The 22,882-nt window shown below is 42.2% G+C and overlaps 1 protein-coding gene across 5 annotated transcripts in view; it reads right to left on the bottom strand.

Annotated features, from left to right (window-relative positions):
- Positions 1–22,882, bottom strand: part of NLGN4X (neuroligin 4 X-linked) — a 284,323-nt gene that overhangs the window by 237,662 nt on the left and 23,779 nt on the right. The gene's annotated exons all lie outside the window — the stretch shown is intronic.

The following is a 22,882-nucleotide window of genomic DNA, read 5'->3' as shown; positions in this document are numbered from 1 at the left end:
GTATGATACATATTTCATGAATTATCCCATTTACTTAAAATTATCCAATCCCCCTGGTTTAATTATATTTGCATTATTAAATAGATCTTTAGACTATCAGACAACTTGGATATCCAGCAATTGATATCAATTTCTGGTAGCTGTAATCAGTGAAACTTGACAATATATACATGTAGGCAAGTAAAACTGATGTGCAAACCTGCATTCAGAACCAATTTTTAGCCATAAACAACTAACAGTGATTTTTATGCAAAACAGACTGATGTTCTAACATTAACAAGCTGTCATTAGATGTTAACAATTTAATAGCCATATAGTCTCTTCTTCTGTGAGGCTGCTTGCTGTCCCACAAACTGTTCTGGTACATTCTCTCTTATTTCTACCAATTATCTCAGATGTTGGAATATTAAAATATCATCCTTTAAAAAAAACCCAAGTATGAAGTATTGTCAAGCATACGTTGTATATCCTTTGCTTCAATGGTCATTCCAGTTTTGAATTAGGCTTTATGGGGCTGTTTTCAAATCTTCCATATGCAGAATGCCAACTGATGCTCCATAAAAGGGGGTTAGCAAATTAGTAATGTTTCAGAATGATAATTTTTAATTTACAGATTTAGATTTAATAGAATATTGGTATTAAAAACAAGTTATACAAGTATGACTTCTCTGTGGATGACAGGACTAAGAGCAATGGCCTTAGACTGTAACAGAGGAAAGTTATTTTAAGCATTAGAACTGGTTACTTAGAGAAGTTTTAGAATCTCTATCCCCAGATATTTTCTACAGCAGGTTAGACAAACACTTGGCTGGGATAGTTTAGTCAGAGTTGATCTTGCCATAAGCAGGAGGCTAGGCTAGATGACCTGGTGGGGTCCCTTCCAGCTTTACCAGGTTCCTATGATATTTCTTTACTCAGTCTAGACAAACCCTTATAAATTACTGCCTTTGGAATTATATCCTTCTTTTTGCCTTTGAAGTTTTGCAGAATCAATCTTCTTTAATAAAACCAGAAAAAATACACTACAACAACTTTATAAGCTTTGTATGTACCTATCTATTTTCAGTCAACTAGTCTATTTTCAATGACCACTGGGATATTTTCACTTTCATTTTAAGGTTTTTGGCTTCGAACTACAAAACCTTGAATGGCCTGAGGGTGCTTTTCAGTCTGTGTCATGCTGTTACACCTAAGTTGGAGCAAAGGTCCTTCAAGACTCTCCTTCTCCCCTCAAGGAGGCTGCTGGCAGAGCATTTGTATAGGACTCATCTCTCTTCAAATGCTGTTTTGCAAGGCTTAGAAAAGTCTGAAACTGCTGACCTTTTGTGTAGATAGTTGAGCAGCCACTGGCATATGCCTGAAGAAGTGGGAAAGCATGATGGGAGGTTTCAAACTGTATTGATCACAGCTGTTCACGTCTAGTGATTAAATGAGGTGTAGTCAGGTAAGAGTGTTGCTGTATTGGTCAATTTTTATCTTATATCTCCTGGCCTTGAATTTTTGTTTGTTTGTTTTTTGATAAATGTCAGTGGATTTTATTCATCCTTGGGGATCTTGGTTTTCTTCCATTAAAAAACCCCACAATGTTCAGGTTAAAAAAAGTAACCCAAAATCCACATTTTGATCAAAATGAAATACCACTGTATGTATTACTGGAATTTCATTTTGACTATGGGAAGTCAAAATGAAACTCCAGTAATACATACAGTGGTGTTTCATTTTGATCAAAATGTGGATTTTGGGTTACTTTTTTAACTTAAACATTGGGTTTCGTTTTGTTTTTTTTAATCAGAGAAATAGGATCCCTGCTCATCCTTTAGCATGGAGTTTTAGAAAGGCTATATTATAAAAGGATACAACATACAGTAAATAATATATAATAATCTCATGGTTGTACATCCTCCTTTCTCCATTCAACACAAAAATCATCTGTCCTTTGCTGTCACTTATGACCTTATATTATTTTAAAAGCTTAGCTCTACACTCAGGGGTCCTCGTGGCAATGAGGTTCTACTTCAAACCACTCCCTGAGGCACAGATGATGTCTGCTTCTCCAGTAGTTGCCTTAACTTTCTTAGACTCAAGGCAACCCTCCTTAGACTCAAGACACCATGCAGAAAATACCAGCTCTTAGCTTGAACTCCTTTTTAACTATGGAGAAATAACAGGGCAATTCTTTAGTTGCAAAGAACTCAGCAAGGCCATAGCAGGTCAGAAAGTTTTGGACACCATCAATTCCTGTTTGAAATCCCTGGTTTATCTTGTGAATTACAATGCAAGGGAAGTTTAAGTTAGATATTAGGAAGAACTCTGTCACTAGGAGGGTAGTAAAGCGCTGAAACGTTACCCAGAGTGGCTGTTGAATCTCCATCCTCGGAGATTTTTAAGAGCTGGCTAGACCCTTGGCTGGAATTATATAGTCTGGGACAGTCCCGTTTTAAGCAGCAGGTTGAACTATATATGACATCCTGAGGTCCGTTCCAACCTTGATTTTCTATGATTCTATGCTAATAATGTCTAGCAATGTGCAGCAACCTTAAGTGATCCTGCAGCACCTCAGTATGCTGTGACAACCTAGTTAAGGATCACTGAACTACAGCACAATTTACATCTCTCAAGTTTGTAAATGAATAACTAATATTAGTTGATAAACTTTCTGCAATTTAGCATTAATCTTAATCCTCCTCTTAACCATCATTTGTTCATCTTGCTTTGAGAGCCATGCCAATGTGACATTTTAGCCACATTGACCTCTTCTGTCCATTAACAGTACTTCTTTAGACTTAATCTGCATGCATTTCAATTGCTATCTTTCTTAAATAGTGTACTCTCTCTGCAGAGTGTTTATAGAAAGTGACTTACAAGAGTTGTGAGAGACAGTGCAGACATCTGAAATTGATGTTAGTTTGAGAAAAAAAATGACTTTATGTTATCAGAGTTCTGACAAATGATTTCTCACGTACAGCAGAATTCTAATTAAAAATGTTTAGGGCGTCTTGCTTCAAAGAATCCTTTCCTACAGTGAAAAACATTTTTCTCCTCTATTACTTCCCCTCATGCATATGTTGGATCTGATGGCATTAAAATCACCATCTTTTTCTTGAAATTGCTCCATTTCAGTTTACTTATCATATTTGGCTCATTTCCTAGGATTAGCTCAACAATAGCCTCAGACTTCGTAGGCAGCATGACAAACACAATGCAAAACAATCTAGACACATGTTCTATCACTATTTTTACATAGCTATTCAAGTAATTACCTGAAGAATAAGATTCTACAAAAATTAAAGTTCTGGCTTTCTGGCATGTTTTTCTTTGCTAAAGGGCATTTCCTGACCTAATGTTACCAGCTGCCCTGGAGGTCTCTAATGATCCATAGAAAGATCCAGAAAAAAAAACCCCAAGTACACTTGTGTGTTATTTTAAAAAATAAAGTTATTTTAACTTTAACTGTTAAAAATAACAGTTCCCATCAAAAAATCAATGGAATAGCTTTAATACCAACTTCAGTCTGAGTTGGACCCAATCAATAAATACACTGACCAAAATATCCAACTTGTATAATTCGTAAACCCTGCCCAAAGTATCTACAAATTCAATAACAATATTTATATAAATTTTCCAATTAGCAGAGACATAGTGGCAGAGTAAGAGTGGGAGAGAGGGTGCATTACTGAAACTCATGATTCAAGACTTCTAACCTCTAAACTTATGCCAGGAGCCAATCCCAGTCAAACCAACTGGAAACAGATACTTGATTGTTCCATATTAGAAATTAGTGGTAGCTGAATGTGAAAGGTAGTCACATAACTCTCTTGAAGGCAATGCTATAGGTCAGGTACACTTGACCATACTAGCCTGATCTTTACCACAAGCCAGGGGTGCTCAACCTCAGGCTTGTGGACCAAAGGCACCCTGTAGAGCCGTTACATCTGGCCCACAGGGCTCCTCACAGGTCCAGAAGTTTGATGATGGGATAATGGTGGCCCTTAAAATGCCCACCCTTCTGTCTGCCAAGTTCCCAAACCCTTAAACCTTGCAAAGGCAGTCAGAGTCAGGCCATGGGCCAGGCCACACCCCCTCTCCCTACTTCTGAATAGGGGCCAGCCCACCCCCCCACCCATGGGGCTGAGACAAAGCCAGACCATACCTCCCTTCTGCCCATCAGGGCTGAGTCAAGCACCTTTCCTTAGCAGGGCTGCACTGGGGCCATCTACTCTTCACCCTACCTACCACATCTGCCCTGGGCACCAGATCAGGACCACAGGCTGAAGCTGGCCCCCAGATGGACTGGGCATTGCCGATTCAGTCCACCAGGGAAAAAGGGTTGAGCACCACTGCCTTAAGCTCAAGTGGGCCAAGATGGATTGTCCTCATTCTTAATCAGAAGTTGTGCTCACATTATTTTGCTCAATAATAATATACACGGGTATTTGATATCACTCATTTTTCAAAATTAACTTTGCTTCTATCATTCCATTAATTTTGCTCTTATCTTCTGAATTTCTGAATTCTTAAAACACTGAGAGAAGTTGTTATGCATGTTGTTTACATTAATATATCAGATCATGGACTGAAACCTCAGCTGCATTTTGTGATGCTCTTGCAGCATAAACCAGCCTGAAGCCAACCAAAGCAGTCACTGAGTAATCCTCTTCAAGTTGTGTTAATTGTCTGCTGCCACACCGTTTTCATATTTCAGAAGGAGAAGCAAGCAAGAGGTAGGTTTCACAGCTGGAAGCAGGCAGGGTGCATAACCCATGCCAGTTGGGAAAGCAGCAGAGGGATGCACATGAAATCCACCTGTGCCTTCTCATTAATAATAGAAAGTGAAACCACAAATAGCCAGGTACAAACATGAGCCAGTTTGGGCAAAATCATACAGTATTCAGAACAAAAGGAAAAACAGTGCAGACTAAGCTGTCAGAGATGTTCTCAGAAATATGATTTTACTTCCACATCAGGAATAGCAGACCTTGGGCAAAATTCTGTTATTCCTTGTGCTCCTAAATAGCACTTTTCCATCTGTGGAAGTGGGATTTTGAACACTTACATCTAGCTATGATTCTGAAACTCCAGCACTGTGAGTATGTAAGTGTGCATATCTGTTGAGTATGCATAATAGACTATGCACCAGCTGGGTAGGCATGTGCTTACTTACACATGTATCTGAGCATTAAATCCCAGAAAAAAAAAATAAGGAAAAAAGTCCAATGCAGAAGGCTTATGCAGCTAGATGAGCACTTTGGACACTTGCCCAAGGAACCAGGAAATAGGTTTTTAGCCCCCTTTCCTAGCAGGGTTTTGAACATATTTCTCTCTGATATTCTAACACAGACTAACCACATCACCAGAGGTGAGGCTCTGCCTAATGCCCTCTCTGGCACTCCTTTTGAAGCCAAGTCATTGTCCCATATATCCACACTTTGGATAAAATGAATGGAATATACTGTCATTGGGAAGTTTCCATCCACAGAGCAACCCGTGGTCCCAAGGCCTAATACTTAACTCATTTAACTATTTACACCTTATTTACAAAACAAGAGTAATAGGAAAGCTTATTTACAAGTGAACTTAAATGGCAAAACAAACCAGAATGCAGTAGTCAACCCTTGACTCGAGAACCACAGGTAGATCAACTGGCAGCCTTCAGCCACTGCTGAGATGCCACAGAAAGGAAGCAGGGTGCTCGTTTCCAGCAGCTCCAACAGACTTCCCAATAACTGACACACTGCAATAGTGTAAGCTCTCCTGGTCTGCAGCAGTCAAATTGTATCAAACCCCAACCCCCCACAAAAAGGCTGAAGGGTGACCCTCTGTGGCAACCAAAAAGGCAAGCGACAAGCAACAGAGTAGGTTCCTGCAGCAATCGGCATGACCCAAGCACAAAGCTCAGGGACTCCATCTGATGACAAATCAGCTGCAAAATAAGGGACAGGACCGAGTCCCCTGAGGCAGTCAGGGGCAGAGGGTCAGCAGCACAGACAGCTCCCAGGGGTCGCTGCTCTAAACCCCTGCTCCAGATGAATGGCCAGGCACCCCATATGCCTCGCAGCTCGCCAATCCCGCTCTGAGCGCCGGCCTGCGCCCCGAGCTCCTGGGGACTCTCATCCTGGTGCTATGCCACTCCTCAGGATCTCGGTGCCTTGCCTGCTGCTGTCCCGCTTCCCCGGAGAAGGTAAGGGGTTTCAACTCACCATCCCAGCTCCAGATGAGGATGCCGCCTATGCTCCTGCTCACTGCTTCTTCTCCGCAGTGGAGTGGGGGGCCGACTGCCACTCCTAGCCTCCAGGACACCGAACACATCCAGCACGCTGCAGTGGGGCCTTGGGGAACCAGCCGTCTGCTCCAAGCCCTGGCTGCTGCTCCCTTTCCACTGCAGAGCTATAGGCATGGCTGACTGCCGCTGCCTTCTTCTCCCAGGGCCTTCGAGGCTCTTCAGAGGGGTCTCTCTGCTCCCTCTGCTGGGTCAGCTCACCCCAGCTCTTCTTAGGCCTCCTGCATCACTTCCAGGGGTCACTGTCAGCAGCCCCCCCGCCAGTTCGGCTGCTGCTTTTATCCCCTCTGGCAGTCCCCTCCTAGCTTGCAAACCAGCCCACTAGAGCTCAGAGTGGCTGGCCCACAACCCCGGCCATCCCCCTTCCATGCAAATGAAGGGATTGAAAACCCCTTCTTTCAATTGGCTTCTCCTTTTCCACAGGGCAGGGTTCCCCTGCTCTACCCTTGGGCTCACTCAGAGTTCACCGGCACTGTTTCTAGCCCAGGGTAAGTATCTCAAACCAAACCAATCTGGTGAGCCCACATTGGCAGTTTGTTACACCGGGTATATCTACACATGAAATTAAGGTTAATAAATAAACTCTGGCATGCCATATCTTGCCAGAGTTTACTGCTCCTAGGTGCTGCATCTTCATGTGCACCTGGGACCACAACATGTTGAGGCAGGGTAGAGCAGCTCTGGCTGGCAGGGGATACAGGGGACAGAGCTTCTCCAGTCTCACTCAACATGCTGTGGTGGGGCTAGCTAGGGCAAAAGGATGCACCAGGGCAGGGCTAGCCAGCAGGAAGCCCATCACAGAAGCACCTTCATGCCCCAGCCAGCAGCCCCATCAGAATCTACATGTGCACTGCTGCTTACTAAAAACACCACCACAGAATGGGACTTGTATTTACACATACTAACCTATGGCAGAGTTAGTTTCCTGCAGCCGTATAGGGCTGCACGTATAGACACTGAGAGTTTACTGTGGAACATTTAGGCAACTCTGTAGTAAACATCTCATGTAGATGTGCCCACTGAGCAGCACTATACTTCAAAATGATTTGTTTAACTTCAAAAGGGACAATTCATGAATTAAGGTCTTGGAAAACAAAATTTAAAAGGTATTAGAATCTAACACTAAGTCAAACAGCTAATTTAAAGTTATCAGTGTACTTCTGCAGCAGTATGTAAATAATGCACTACATTTATTATTTATGCCTCTAACAAGACAGAATGTTTCAGATATCTTGGGCATTTTTACACATGTTCCTGGAGGCACAGGGGGCACTTTAATTAGTGAGCTGTGCCAATTAAAAATGTGTCCGAGTATCACATGTACCAGCATCCCCCATGCTGAAAAATGTCAGTGGGGCCCTTTGAAGTAAAGCTCAAATGAATTTTAGTTCAAAGCACCCCACCACCTTTTTTCAGTGGGGAGATGACAATACGTGTGATGCCAGAGTCTGCTGGAGCCCATTTATTTCCATGCTCCAGCAGACTCGATTAATTGAGTCTGCTCCAACGAGCTGGATTTCTAGGGTGTTGGAGCCGGCTCCCTGCCTGTCTGTAGAAACCCATAGTTACAGCTCTAGTTGGATGGATAGGAGCCCTAGTTTGACTTAGGCTGAAGATCATCCACAGTTGTAAATAGGTAGGTAGCAAGACATAATGTGGCCGGACAAAGGTTGCCAGACATAAATTCACATCGAATACTTTCATGCCACTGTCTAAAGAAGCTGTTTTGCTCCAATCTTACTAACCCAGTAGGCCTTCTAGGCCTCTAAGCAGACCATGACTAATTGATGTTCATCTCCCTTGACAAGTTTTATGTTATTTTTTCCTGAGGTATAACATACCCTATATCTTGCAATACCTACTGCATGCAAACTGCATTTACCATGATTATTTTTACAAGAAAACTGTGCTTGTAGCATTACCTCCTATGCAATAAAAGTGTCAAAAGTTAAAACGAAAGTGATACCAAGACTGAAGATAGTGAAAAGTGTTAAAATAAAGCTGTCAAACTTTTCCTCAAGTATTAAAAAAGCTATACCACATTTCATTAAAAAACCAGAAACAAAACATTGGACCAAGCGCTAACAAATACCCCATGAAGCCCCTAAGCTCAATTTGATTTTTATTTAGATATTACAGATAGGACCCTTCAGCAACTGAATGTTGATATTCTTATCTCAGGTGACTCAAAAGTCATTTTGTGGTTCAGAATGATAATCTGAATTTTTTTTAATGAGAATACTAAAATATTTAAGCTTCAGAAAAGGCTGAATTATACATTTTTGGAAAATTAAAGGAAACAATGGTCATGCCCAGCAGACCAGGGCAGGAGGTTGGGGAACAGAACTTCCCCACTGAGCTCCCCCAAGCTGGGGTCTACACAGCCCCCCTCTGAAGCCCTACTCCAAAGCTTCCCCCCGCCACCGCTTGATAGCCTGGTTCTGCCCCATTACCAGCCTCCTGTCTCTCAGCCATGGGTGGGCAATGTAGGGGGGAGAATGGATCCGTGCTCTAGCCCAGTCCCTCACTCCCCCCCTTGGGTCAGAGTGAGGGTCAATCCCCACCCACTGCCCTCCATGGCTGAGAGGTGGGGGCCTGGGGCATTTACAGGTAGGGCTGGGAAATTCTCAGAGCTGGGAAGTGTGCAGCAGCACCCTCCCATCTTCTTGTCTTAGTCAGTGTAGACATCTTTCCGTCTTGGCCAAGAGACGACTGAATATTTGTTCTGTTCGTTACCGGTCCAATTTACGCAGCTTAGTAAAACCTGTGTAAATTGGATCAATTCTGCCTTGGGCTTTTGACACTCTGTACTTAGCTGAAGATACAAGCTAAGAACCACAAGCCAACTCTCTTCTCTAAAATATGTATATTCCCCACTGAACTCTTCCTCTTCTTGAAGGAGAGGGAAGAGGTAAGAGAGAGGGTGGATCTGCTACTGATTTTAACTCCTTTGCTATGGCATCCTTCAATTCTGAGAAGAATTCACCTTTCTTTGTATATACTTTTAACAGCAAATGTTACCTTCACATGCCCGACACCTAACTATACTTCAGTATGACATGCTTTTATAACTGTTTGGATTTCATTTCCAAAGGGCATACAAGACTAAGAAAAAAAGCAAGTGAAGGGGTAACCTGCTCTCTTCAGCAATGGGAAGGGAAGAACTATTATCCTTGGCTACAAGCACTGGAGCAGGCCTCAGAACATGTCTGTGCTTTCAGAACCAAATAAGAAAAGATAGATGGGAGTATCTAAACTTGTGAGAAAGGATTGGAATCTCAGGAAAAGCCCTAGCCCAGACCAAAAACAAAGAAGGAAAGCCTGCAGAACATCTTAAAATAATGCCAATAAAGAGGCAGTTCTGCATAGAAAATAGGGTACCAAACCAAAAACAGAACAACTGCAGCAAGGAAGTCCAGATCCACTCAAACAAAAATGTCTCTGCAGGGTGGAGATCAGAGAGAAGGAATCAAGCTAAGAGTTATAGGTGTAGCTGGGAGAGAGGGATCCTGTAAAAGATTGAGGGTGGGAAAGGTTGGCTCCAAAGGCCAATGGAGCTAGTTTTTTTTATAGGCCCACAAAATATTGTTTTTTCCAAGTAAAGATATTAGTAAAATTGTGATTAATATCATTTTCATTTTCATCATGGTGGATAAATCAGAGGACAACTGCAGATCACAAGAACATGTATGAAAAACTAAATATATGACCAGGGATGGTGGTTTGCGCCGATTTAAAAAAATAAAAATAAAAAAATCCCCAATTTTCAGTTAAAAAAAAAAAAGAGTAACCCTGAACCTACCTTTTTCCATGATTTAAATGAAACACCACTAATATATATACACATATGCATACACACACTAATCGTGTTTCATTTAAACCACAAAAACAATGTAGATTTGGGGTTACATTTTTTTAAACCAAAAATTAGGGATTTTTTTTTTTTTAAATCAGAGAAAACCAGGTTCCCTGTATATCACAGAATTTATTCGTTAAGAAATCTGTGCCCTGCCAGTAAAGGGAAACATTTCAGTGTAACAAGTTTCAAATAAGCTGAAAAAGAAATAGAAAATAGAAAAACTCCAGCTGATTAAAGAGCTATAATTTACTGAGGTCACAGAGAAATCAGGATCACCTGGTTTAAGCCCAAGATTTTAATATGGGCAACAGAAATACTGATAATTCAGACAAGGAGGGTTCAACAGGTTTCATAGTTGGTAGAGTCAGAAGGGACCTATGTAGATCATCAAATCCAACCCCCTGCCCTGGCAGGAAAGAGTACTGGGGTCAAATGACCCCAGGAAGGTGTACATCGAGCCTCCTCTTAAAAGCCCCCTGGGTAGGAGCCAGCACCACTTCTCTTGGAAGTTGGTTCCAGATCCTAGCTGACCTGACATTGAAAAAGCATCTCCTGATGTCCAGCCTGAATCTACCCTCTGCCAGCTTGTGACCATTATTTCTAGTCACTTCTGGTAGCGCTCGGGGGAACAGGGATTCCCCCAGTGCCTTCTGGTCCCCCCTGACTAGTTTGTAAATGGCCACTAGGTCCCCCTTCAGCCTTCTCTTATGCAAGCTGAACAGGTTCAGGTCCTGTAGCCTGTCCTTGTAGGGCCTGCCCTGTTGCCCCCTGATCATGCAAGTGGCCATCCTCTGGACACTCTCCATGTTGTCCACATCCTTCTTGAAGTGCAGCGCCCAGAACTGGACACAGTACTCCAGCTGCGGCCTGACCAGTACCGCATAGATGGGGAGGATCACCTCCTTGGACCTACTTGAGATGCATGATAAGGTACGGTCGGCCTTCCTGACCGCATCCCCACATTCAGCCCATGTTCATCTTGGCATCAGTAATGACTCCAAGATCCTTCTCTGCCTCTAAACTGATGAGAAGGGAGTTCCTCAGCCTGTAGGTATGGTGCTCGTTCTTCCTCCCCAGGTGCATCATGTTGCACATGTCAGTGTTGAAACCCATCCTGTTCTCATCCACCCACCCCAGTAACCTGTCCAGGTCCAATTGCAACTTATTCCTCCCTTCTAGTGTGCCCACTTCCCGCCCCCATCTTAGTATCATCTGCAAATTTGAACAGGGTGCTTTTTATCCCTCAAAGTCACTGATGAAGATGTTGAACAGTGCAGGCCTGAGGACCGTGCCCTGTGGAACCCGACTGCCCACATCCCTCCAGGTCGAGTAAGACCTGTCCACCACCACCCTCTGGATGCGGCCCTCCAGCCAGTTAGTGACCCATTTGTCTGTATAGGTGTCGACGTTACAGTCCCCTAGTTTTTTAATGAGAATGGGGTGAGAGACAGTGTCGAAGGCCTTCCTAAAGTCCAGAAAGACTACATCCACTGCTACCGCTGCATCTAAGGATTTTGTGACCTGGTCATAGAAAGCCACCAGGTTGGTCTGACAGGACCCGCCTCTAATAAACCCATGTTGGTTGCCCCTAAGCATAATCTCCCATGCTGGCCCCTCGCAGACATGCGCCAGGATAATTCTCTCAAAAAGCTTACCCGGGATCGAGGTAAGACTAACTAGCCTATAGTTCCCTGGGTCCTCCTTCCTCCCTTTTTTCAAAATGGGAACCCCATTGGCCCTTTACCAGTCCTCTGGCACCACACCAGAGCACCACGAGTGCTCATAAAGCTGTGCCAGGGGTCCCGCAATGACTTCTGCTAATTCCCTCAGCACTCTGGGGTGGAGATTGTCAGGACCAGCTGATTTAACAGCGTCCAGTCCTCCCATAAATTCCCTGACTAGGTCCTCACTGACCCTAGGCCTGGGTGCACCTCCCCTGGGGCCAATGGGAATCCCATGGGGGGGGGGGGGGTGACCGGTCCCTGGTCAGAAAAATGAAGGCAAAGAAATCATTAAATAAGTTAGCTTTGTCATCTGGTGCAACGACCGGATTTCCTAGTGCGTCTTGCAGAGGCACCATGTTACCTGGTACCTTTTTTTTACCCCCTATGTATTTAAGAAAGGACTTCTTGATGTCCTTAATCTGGGTAGCTAGTCCCAGTTCCATGTCCGCATTGGCCTTCCTGACCACCTCCCTAAAGCCCCGAGCAACCAAGGTATAGTCCTCCCTGATGATGGCCCCGCTCTTTCATTGGGTGTATGCCTCCTTTTTACCTAAAAGTTTAAAAAACTCTAATCAGAGGTTAGAGGTTACACTCTAATTAGAGGTTAAAAAACTCTAAATCAAACTATCCCCTCGGGGGCATAAAAAAAGGGTGTGGGGGGAAATCTAGAGAAGGGAATTAACATTTAAAGTAAAGGATATAAAAACATTTAGGTCCAAGGTCAAAAAGGAGGAAAGAGAAATCCAGTTTGGGGTCAAATGTAAAAGCTAAACCTGATGAAGATCAGAAAGGCTGAGCGTAATTTTATGGCGATGATGGCAAAACAGAACAAACTATGAGCTAGAGAATAAAAACAACTGAGTGCAGGCATCCAAGAAGGGCTAGAAGATCATGTTGAAATACACTGGTTCCTAAAGAATAATTGGAACATCAAGAATCCAGAATAGTTCTCAGAGAGATGCAGAAGTTTGCCATTGTATAATTTTCATGGATTGTTAATCCAGTGATGAGTAGGAGGCACAATGCCTCACAGCCCAGGCAGACTAGCCTGTTCCTCACATCAAGTATTTTGTTAAGTCTCCTTGGATTTTTTTAAAACTATTATTAAATAGTGTTTCTGAAGCCAACAGGACTCCTTGCTGAAAAGCACTTAATAGTTAATATGGTAAGGTTCTCATTACACTCACAGCAATGTTGGCTATCAGTGCAGCATCCAAATAATTTCTATTAAACCAATTACCAGTGTTGAAACCACACATTCCCATCCATTCCTACTTTTCTGTGCATAGATAGGCTCAGGTAGATATATCTGCCTTTATCCCACATGTTTGTTTTAAATATTCAAAAAAGAAAAAGGAAAACATAATAATCTCTTGAAACATATTCAACCATATCTTATTACACTAATATTACTAATGCACAGCACTTGAAAAATGCTGAAACACTAATCTCCAAACTAAAGTGAGAAATGTAGGTTAGGACCAATAAAAATCTACTACAGAAAATGTCAAGGAAATAACAAATTTGTAGTATTTATGCACACAGTCCTATGTTGTCTGAAACTATCTTTGATGCTATTCAAAAACTGAAGTGGTTGATAGAAAGAGGGTATTAAATACATACATACAATACTACTGAAATACTTTCTTTTTAGACATCAATAAGTGTGCTATAATTATGTTACAGTGGCTGCGTCTACATGAGACATCGACTGAGCAGTAGCTTGTTACTACTGCCCAGTAGGATCACGCGGCAGGAAGTGTGATGCAACACTACTGTGTAATGAGCTACTGTGCAAGACACTATCGAGCAGTAACTTCAGTTACTGTGCAGTCATTTAGTGCTTTTTATATAAGTACTAAACAAGCCATTTAGTACCTGTTTATGCAAGTACTGAATTACTCTGCAGTAATGTCTGTGCAGTTAGTGTCTTGTTTAGACACAGCCTGTATGTCCCTCTTTCAGTGTCCAACATTTTCAGTAAATTAAATTTACATGGTAAGTTCCATAAAAGAAGCAATTACTCCCTATTTATACTGACATGAGACAGCAGAATCCAACCATGAGCATTTAAACTAATTAAGTAATTAATGCAAGGGCAAGGAGATCTAAATAGTAACATAATCAAAAATAATTTCAAGAAAACCATGTCTTAGAGTCTGGGTTGTTATTCATCCTCAGAATATTGAGGGCACTTTAATCCTTCAGAATATAAACAAATTAAAAATAGTTTTAATGGTGTAGGAGTAATGGTGTAGCCATGATGGTCAAGGAAATGAGAGGGATAGAGCTATAACAAATGTTCAGATGCAATGCTTTCTTCTTCAAAAAAGTCTACCTAAGTCTACCCCAACCATGCAGTTCATCCAGTAAAAGATATCACTCACAAAAATCCTTGACTCTCACATACAATAGCTTTCATAGGACGAAGTGACTAATTTATAAAAGAAGTACCAAACTTTTCTAGATTTATTGACACACCTTGCCATTATTATTATTTTTTTAAATCAGAAAGAATGGTGTCTCTATATTGGTAGCTTGTTTATATATAACAGTCAAAGGTTGTGTAAAATAACATATATCAAGAGTCTTCCAGTTCACTGTACTTTCATCTGAAGTGTGTCCTCATTCATTTTGAAAGGTTTATTCATTTTGGCTCAGGCAGGCATTACATTTGTTCCAGGAGAAAAGCATTGATCATGACACAGAAAGAGGGCATGCAACTATTTAAGGGATTTCTTGCAGAAAAGACCTGGTTCTTCTGCATGAAGTTAGCTTAAACATTTACCAAGGAGATCCCTCTCCTCTAACTGTAACTTGAAAGCCCTATGGGCATTTCCAAGTGGAAGCCTTGGAAAATTCCCCTCCCCCCAGCTAATTGGCAGGAAGGAAGTGAAATTGCTCCCCACAACTCTTCTGGTTTAAAATGGAAGTGTGTGTCATGGGGAAGCACCTGCAAGCTTGTAAGTGTGTGTCAGAATGGAAAAGCTCCAAGAGCTCATGAAGTTGGGGCACAGGGATGCAGGAGGGTCTCAAACTCACTTCCCTGCATGACCCAGCTTCACAGTGCTGTCTCTGCCATCCAGGTGGGCAGCAGGGGCAGTGATTTAAGAGCCAAGGAGGGCCTGAGCCTACTTCCCCACTCCCCCAGCTTTAAAATCAACCTGTGTAAGGCCTATCTAGGCTGGAACTAGGAATAATGACGCTCTCCTTGACCCTGCTTCCCCATGCCTCTGGCTGTAATACCACTTACTGCTAGCCTGCTGCCTCCGATTAGGCTGTCAATAAATTAACTCTCCTAAGGGGAGGGGTTGTCCAAGACCATATCTCTAGGGTTCCCTGGCTGGATAGCTTATCCAGGAAGAGAAATTCTTAGAGCTAGAAATAAACTGTCCTACTGTTTGCTATCCTACCAGAAAGTTGTTGCTGTTCATACATTTCGTATTTATACTATATAGTTATAAAACAGTTCTTGAGGAAAGATGCATAAGAGAATTAGGACATTTTTCTTTAAAGAAAGATGTTTTTTTATCTTCTTGATCATTTTTTTTAGAAAGGGACTCTTCAAGGTAATATTCCTGTATCAGAATTACCATTTTTATTGAAAGCCACTTAAATACATAACATGAGAATGAGCTACTAACTTACCCTGACATGTCACAATAAGAAACAGAACAACAGTAAGAATAAAACACAGCTCAACAGAAGAATTAGTATACTAATAACAGCCTACTGAAACTTAAAAAACTGTTTATTTCATTCAAAATCTCAGTAGGTAACTGTTTAGTGCAAATGGCAAACCAAACCCCCAAGCCCAATTCCACCATCTCTATTTGCTACCAAAAACAAAAAAAACAACAACCCCAAAATTTGTTTTGGCCATTCTTCTTCTTCATACAAGAGGTGGGCACACATGGAGGAAGATCCTACAAAACCCAAATTATCCCTTTACCTTTGCATAATTAAACAAGTTCCAAGATGCCAAAAATGTGTTACAGCTGTTTTGTTGTCAGGGTTAATCTCACTCCATGGTAGCACTAACACAAAGGGTCAGAGATACTTAGCTTTCTCTGCTCCAGGTACTGGATCCCTTCCATCTGCCTGTGGCAGAGTCTTCCCAGTGTAGGCCACCCAGCAGATCTGCCTCCTATGGCCTGACTACTCTTCTGGGCCACGTCTTTATGAGTCTCCTTTTGGGTCACCTGAATCTTTGCCTATGCCCCAAACCTGCTAATCACCTTCTGCACCTGGGGCCATTTTACTTATAACAGCCCTTTGTCAGTATGAGATTGTTCAGAGGAGTGAAGGGCCCAGGTTCCTTCCACCTCCACTTGAAACTTCCTGCCATGGTCCTGTTAATAATTACCCTTTGCTTGCAGTTATTGAGCCAATTATCTATTCACCTTATAGTAGTTTTACCTAACCCACATTTCTTTTATGATATGCTCCTTCCTTATGATATGCTCCAGTACCTTCAGAGGAATTGAGGTGAGGTTAATGGGTCTGTAGGTCCCTGGGTCCTCTTTTTCACTTTTTCAAAGAAGGGCCCTATGTTGGCTCTTTTCCAATCGTCTGGAACTTGGCCTGTCTTCCATGATTTCAGGAAAACTTGCCAAGGGGTCTGAGATCTCTTCTGCCTGTTCCTTCAGGGCCCTGGGATGAAGCTCATCTGGTGCTGCTGACTTGAATGCATTCAGATCCAACAACAGCTCTCTGACCACCTCTTTTGTTATATCCTCCCTCAGCTTGCCCCCTTCCTTATCCAGATAAGCCCTTTTAGGTGTCTGGCTTCAGCTTAATATATTTTTGTGAAGACTGAGGCAAAAGAGCTTTTGAGTAGCTCTGCCTTCTTTGCATCTTTAGTTAGGAGTTCCCCCGGAGTTAACAAGAGACCCACAACTTCCTTCCTTCTTTTTCTGTCAAACATACTTCTAGAACCTCTTCTCCATAACTTCCTTTGCCAAGTGCAGCTTATTCTTTATTCTTTGCCTTCTTGGTTTTGTTCCTGCAGGTTCCTGATGTTTCCTCATATGCTTCCTTAGTGACCTCGCCATTCTTCCATTCCTTGTATGCTTTCCTTTTTCATTGAATCTTTTAAAAATCTTGACCTAGATGCAATCCACCTTTTTAAAAACTAGGCTCCTAATTTTGCTGACCTTATGCTTTCCCTGGCTTGGGATCTGAAATTCTATTATATCATGTTTGCTATCTCCAAAATTACCTATTACCTTCACATCCTCCACCAATTCATTCCTGATGATCAAGAGAAGAGCCAAGATAGATGATCCCCTAGTTGCATCCTTCACTTTCTTGAACAGAAAGTTGTCTTCCACACAAGTTAGGAACCAGCTTCATATTTTATGTTTGGCTGCATTGTTCTTTAAGCAGAACCAGTACTCTCCCATAGTTTTTTAATAGATTTGTTAATAGTCCCAGATCCAAGAAGGTCTCCCAATCACTGGTTTCACCAGTCATATCAGGAGGAGGGCTTTTCTATGATAATTCACACAAAACTGTGAAAGGTCTTTGGTTTGTCTTGATGTTGAATGGGAAACGTTTGAAACCGAAAGAACATTTATATGATAGAAATGCTCTATACAGATACTATCAATACCATAGTTGAGTGTTTGCTCTGTCTGCCAAGAGAGGGCCATGCATTGAGGACATTAGAAATGTATTTCTGTCCCTTGTCTGCCATCTCTAGAGAGATCATAGGACATGGAAAAGCATTACGTAGGGGTGGAGCATTTACCCTTACCTAATCCATCATCAAACCTTCGCTAAGGAACACATAAGCAACTCTATTCATTATCTAGTTATTCTGGAATACACAAAATAGCAAGGTACACATTCCTATTTGACAGTTCCTTTTAGTTATGTACTTAAATTCATCATGGACTGGACATTGAATCATTCAGATCATCACCACCTCTAATCTGTATGAAACTAACAACTCTGTCATATTATTACATTTTTATCAGACTTTGTGTTATACATTGGCAGCTGAGTAATAATTACAACATGAAAGAATTGGCAAGAATACTATAGAAACGATTTTTTGATGAACTGTCAAGATACTGTACATACTTACATTTATTTTAAATAAAAGAAGTACATTAATACATTTATACTTTCACATAACATTATAGGGAAAACTGGAAAGTACCCGTTTTTTGGAAAAGACTATCACTTTCCATTACATGAAAAGATTCTTATAACTAGCAGCCACTGTCATAGCAACACTACATATTTGGAACTACTAGAGCAGCTGTAGTGCTCTAGGGATGAAGACTCTCTTCTACATTTTGAATGATCCCACTGTCTTCTATGTGAGCCCCACAAGAGACAAGGGTAGCCAACAGCATAGGTGACTTGTAAGTGCTGCCAGTCGGGGGACACAACTCCACATAGCTACCACTGCTGTTGCTACTGGGAGCTGGCTTCAGCCAGGCTGCAGCACCATGCTTGTATCCTACCATCAGTGCAGAAACCTGGGGAGACATGTGTCCCCTCCCCATTCCTCCCCAACATGTTGCCAATGGCCAACATAGATAAGAGGATAAAATCTATCCCACTGTAACCAAAGAGTAACTCTTTCAGCTGCTGGGAAGTAGCAGCCTGTTACAGCCACTGACAGTCTATGACAAAACCTATTAAGAGCATCTGTTAAACTCAACTTTGCTATTCCTCTACAGTTCGGAAGGATTTGCTTCATAGAACAGAAGAATTTAATAAACACAGAAACCAAAGATAATAAAAAACAGTTTTTGTATTGCTAGAAAATACAATATCCTTGTACATATATTACTCCTGATTTTTAAAAAGACCTTTGAATGCTATAAGCAGAATAAATTAGCAGAAATAATTATGTTGTAGAACATTTGCAACAGATTCAGAATTCTCCAAAAAATCTACTGTACTTTGTTGTCCTCCGAGAAACAAAATTCAGAAAATGTAAGGATTATCTAAAAATTCATGCTCGATTTTGCAAAATCTACTTCCACCTACTATCTGTCCATTTAGTATTGGCAATATTCTTTAAATGTCTTTCTTACAAAAGAGATAGGTTACATTATCTGATGCTGATTGCAGGTCATTATGAAAATTGTTAGGATGATAAACCCTTGCATTTTTCTGCCCTTTTTTCCTGCTGATTTATGGTAAGCCCTCGCATTGTTCTTGCAGCTGATGCACTATTTACTTATGCTTGCATTTTCCCACCCTTTTTTCCTGCTCTTTTTCCCCTGCTGCTTGCAGTCTGCTCTTTCTCCTGCTCTTTTCCATTGCTGATTTGTGCTGAGCCTGAACTGAAAGACTTGGTCTTGCAGCTGATACATACATTGTCTATGCCCAAGTTGGAGATTTAACCAGGCATAAGACTTAAGATGCTAAAGTTAGCAGAAGTGTAATGTTTGTTTTACATGTTTGTTTACTTAGGGGCTTTGAATAGTTAATCATTTGTCTGATCTTTTGCCTATTTGTTTAGTTGTGAAATAGAGGAACTTAAACCAGACAGAGGAGGAAACCAATGGTATATTAAGAGGGAAAATATTAAGTAGGCTTTTAAGATGATTAACCACAGGGTAGTAGGGGGATAGTAGCGGGGCCAGTAGAGGGGGACGACCTCATGCAGGCGCAGAGTGGAAAGCTTCATGGTAATGGCTAATGCATAGCCAATTCCATGTAAATGTAGGGGCGGAGCCATGGGCGTAACAGGAGGAAAGTGGGCATGGTTTAATGCTAATGAGTGTGGACTGGAAAGTATAAATGTATGAATGCACTGGTGTTCTGGGCTGCTCCTCAGTTTGGTGGGGACCTGCCTGAAGTTGCCTCCACTTCAATACAGCTGTTGAACGCAGTGTGTGCTTGTGTTTGCCCCACAAACAGTTGTGCTCGTGATCCCATGGGCAATTGATTCGTCGGTTCTTGGGCCTCACGTGGGGTTGAGCTTTAACAGCAATGTGTGATTGTCATGAGTCCTGTATTTTTACTCTCTCTCCCCTGAAAAAGTTTTGAGTCTCTTTCCTCTGAAAGATCCTGTTTTCCCTCAGAACAGAGACATTAATTAGTAAATATGTCAGTATCCTCAATGTTTCAGTTCCCTGGAACGGGCTGTGGCTGTTCTGTGTAGATAATTCTTTTTAGGAACTGATCCAGAGCCCAATGAATTAAATAGTATATGTATTCATGAGTTCAGTGGGCTTTGCATCCAGCCTTAGAGACTTATGACCAGGTATCCTGGTTTTCTTTGGTTTAAACTGAAAAAAGAAAAGAAAAAGGGTTAAAAAAGTCACCCAAAACGCACATTTTTCCATGATCAGAATGAAGCACTACATACATACCTATGTATTAGTGGTGTTTCATTTTGATCATAGAAAAATGTGGATTTTGGGTTACTTTTTTAACCCAAAACTTGGGGATTTATTTTTTATCAGAGAATACCAGGATCCCTACTTATGATACTTACCTGACAGCTGATTCACCCATACAAGAAACTATAAAAACCTGTTCAAATTCATTTCTGGCAAATGATGGATAGACAATGTTTATACTTCAACAACAGGTGCCGTTAAAAAATTATAAATTAAGCCTCACACCATACCTAGGAGGTTAGTAAATATCTCCATTTTACAATATTTCTTCATTATTACTGGGATTGTACTTAATAAAGACCAGGGTTTATTTAACTTCTGAGTAGCTAGGGGCCAGTTGCCTATATGCCAAGGTGGCTGCGCACCATGCTGCCCTGGTGTTCCACAGGAAGTCCCTGGGATTCGCTGAGCTCGACAGCCACAGTTTCCTTTAACCCCACAGGCTCTCTTGGCTCTACAGGCTCTTCCACCACCCCACAGGATAAGGACAAGAAGCAGAAGCTGGTGGAGTTTGGGGGAGCCTGGAGATTCTGGCAGCAGCAGAAGAAGAATGATATGGGGATGGGGTGCCAGACCAGGTGCCACAGATTATTCCCTCAGGGGTAATATGTGGTCCTTGGGCTGCAAGTTCTACCACACTGATATAGACAAGTAGCCTTTTTCAGACTTCAAGGTGAATCGTAACTCAGAGTTTATACAGAATCATATGTAAGTCCATGAACTCCAGAAAGATACTTTTATAGGTCAGAATCAATATTAGAGGGTAGCATACTTAGACTTTAAAACTATTTCAATTAGAAAAGCAAAGTAAATGACCTACTTTTCAATCTGCTAAGCATCTAACACAGGGGTGGGCAATTATTTTGGCTGAAGGATCACGTAATTCATTTTGGTGAAATGCCAAGGGCAGTAAGGGTAGCCCTGCCACTTGACAGATACCCTGCCCCCTGGGTTGCTGTCTTGGTACCAGAAGTCCTGACCATAACCCCTGACCTTTGCCACCAGAAGTCCTTCCTCTTGCCCCCAGAAATAGTCCTTTGGCAGGGAGATACCCTCTTGGAACCAGAAAAAACCAAATTATGTATTAAAAGTCAAACATCTACTATAACATATTTTAATATTATTTTTAAAATATTTTTGTCATAATTTGTGTTTGTGTAGTATATATAGAGATGATTGTATAATAGCTCAAAAATAAAGTCTTACTCTTGTGTATTGTGTGTAGAGGAGTGTGTAGGGTGTGGTTGGGGGTGTGTGTATGTGTATAGTGGGGTGTGGGGGGTGGGGGGGTTGTGAGGGAGTGTGGCTGTGTATGGGGCATGTAGGGTATGTTGTTGGGTCTCTGTATATGTGGGAGGGTTGTGGGGACAGAGTGTGGGTGTGTGTGGTATTTGTGGGATGTGTAGGAGGTTGGGGGGTGTGAGGACCCCCTCATCCACTTGCCCCTATGGTGCACAGCCCCCACCACCAGCGGCAGCAGTGGGCCCACAGGGTGTTCATGGCCCACAGAGGTGCTGTCACCTGGAGGTGCATGGCTCCAGCCAGTTCCAGGAGCTGCATGTGGTGGCAACGAGTGGAGCCAGGCCTGGCCTGCCTCTAGCACACAGGGCTCACCACAGGGCATGTACAGCTCCTGGCACTGAGATGCCACCAGGGAGAAGTCACATGCAATGGAGCTGGCTGCCTTCCCTGCTCCCTGCCACCATGTGCTGCTGCTGGGACTCTACCAGAAGCAATGGGGAGCCCTACCCCTGCCTCCTAGCAAAGTTCCATGAGCTGCACATGGTTGCAAGGAATGGGGAAAGCAGCTGGCTCCATCTCATGTAGTTTGACCCCAGTGATGCACAAATGCTGGCATCTGCATGTGTGCCACTGGAGCTGCGCATCGCTGGGTGGCAGCTCCTTGTTCCCAACACCTCCTGGGTATAGGCTCCAGGCTAGTGCTAGCCCCAGCCCCATGCTTTGCTCCCCTCCCCACACACCTCATATATGCTACTTCCCTATCTGCTGCCTGGAGCAAGTACTGCAGCAGGGACAAGAGGAGGAGCAGCAATGGCAGCAGCAGCCCCACCTGAAAGCTGTACATACTAGCTGGGTCAGGCCCTTCCATGCACAAGGGTGGGAAAGAAGTATGTGAGCTGGTTGTATACACTTGGTGGGCATCCGTAGCATGGATTAAACTGCCTAGTGGGCCGGATTCAGCCTGCAGACTATATTGTGCCCACCTCTGATCTAACAGGCTCCACTGACACCAAACCGCTGCAGTGATAAAATTCTTGTACTCTTAAAATGTGCTAATTTCAGGGTTTGTTAAAGCCACAAATATTTGCATGTAGCCAATACTTTTCTCAAAACAAAAGTTAAGTAACTTTATTATGGAAAAGACACTAAACTATTCCTAAGATAATATTTGTTCTCTAAACATATTTCAATGCTTATTCAATTGATACTCACATCTCAATCTAAGCATACATACAAAAGCATTTCAGTACTTACTACAGGTCATAGTTATTTCTATTTCTATTTTCATTTTTTAATAACTTACCTAAAGGCACTGAAGATGTAGAAGCATAGCAAAATGCAATTTGCATTATAGACACACAAATAAAAAATGTCAGTGTCATTATAGCCATCAGCAAATTTCACAGGT

This window comes from Crocodylus siamensis, chromosome 1 (genome assembly GCF_052110815.1).
Source record: "Crocodylus siamensis isolate JL-2025a chromosome 1, ASM5211081v1, whole genome shotgun sequence".
Taxonomy (NCBI): domain Eukaryota; kingdom Metazoa; phylum Chordata; order Crocodylia; family Crocodylidae; genus Crocodylus; species Crocodylus siamensis.
The sequence above is the reverse complement of the archived record's forward strand: the minus strand, read 5'-3'. Positions and strand labels throughout refer to the sequence as shown.